The sequence below is a fragment of the Chaetura pelagica genome, unplaced genomic scaffold (genome assembly GCF_000747805.2).
Source record: "Chaetura pelagica isolate M959 unplaced genomic scaffold, ChaPel_1.0 scaffold123, whole genome shotgun sequence".
In the NCBI taxonomy this organism is placed as follows: Eukaryota; Metazoa; Chordata; class Aves; order Apodiformes; family Apodidae; genus Chaetura; species Chaetura pelagica.
Genome location: NW_009953295.1, coordinates 3333854 through 3334227, shown reverse-complemented (window position 1 = coordinate 3334227; position 374 = coordinate 3333854). Strand labels below are relative to the sequence as shown.

At 51.9% G+C, this 374-nt stretch overlaps 1 protein-coding gene across 1 annotated transcript in view; it reads right to left on the bottom strand.

Moving 5' to 3' along the window:
• Positions 1–374, bottom strand: part of LOC104389012 (SH3 domain-containing RING finger protein 3-like) — a 33774-nt gene that overhangs the window by 553 nt on the left and 32847 nt on the right. The gene's annotated exons all lie outside the window — the stretch shown is intronic.

The following is a 374-nucleotide window of genomic DNA, read 5'->3' as shown; positions in this document are numbered from 1 at the left end:
ATTCCTGCCCAAGGCAGTCCTTGCTGTTTGCTGCATGTCCCCCTTCCTGCACAGCCCTCTCCAGCTGTCTACACACGTATCAGCGCAGGCAGCAGCTGTAACGTGGCTTGCTTTCCACACCAGGCCACTGCAGGGGTGGAAAATGATCCATGTTTGTCCCGATATGGGAATATGGGTGCGAGGTGCAGGAAGGTACAGCCATGGAGAGGAGAAGAGCAACTCTGCTTTTTCCAGAAGAGAAACTAAGGGTGGAAAGATCCTGCCACACTGAGATTATCTTCCTGCTAGGAAGTAGCACAGAGACAAGGATCTGGTCTGTAGGGGGAACCTGTTGCTTCTAATCTGCACACCGAGTGTATAGATAGATGACTGAG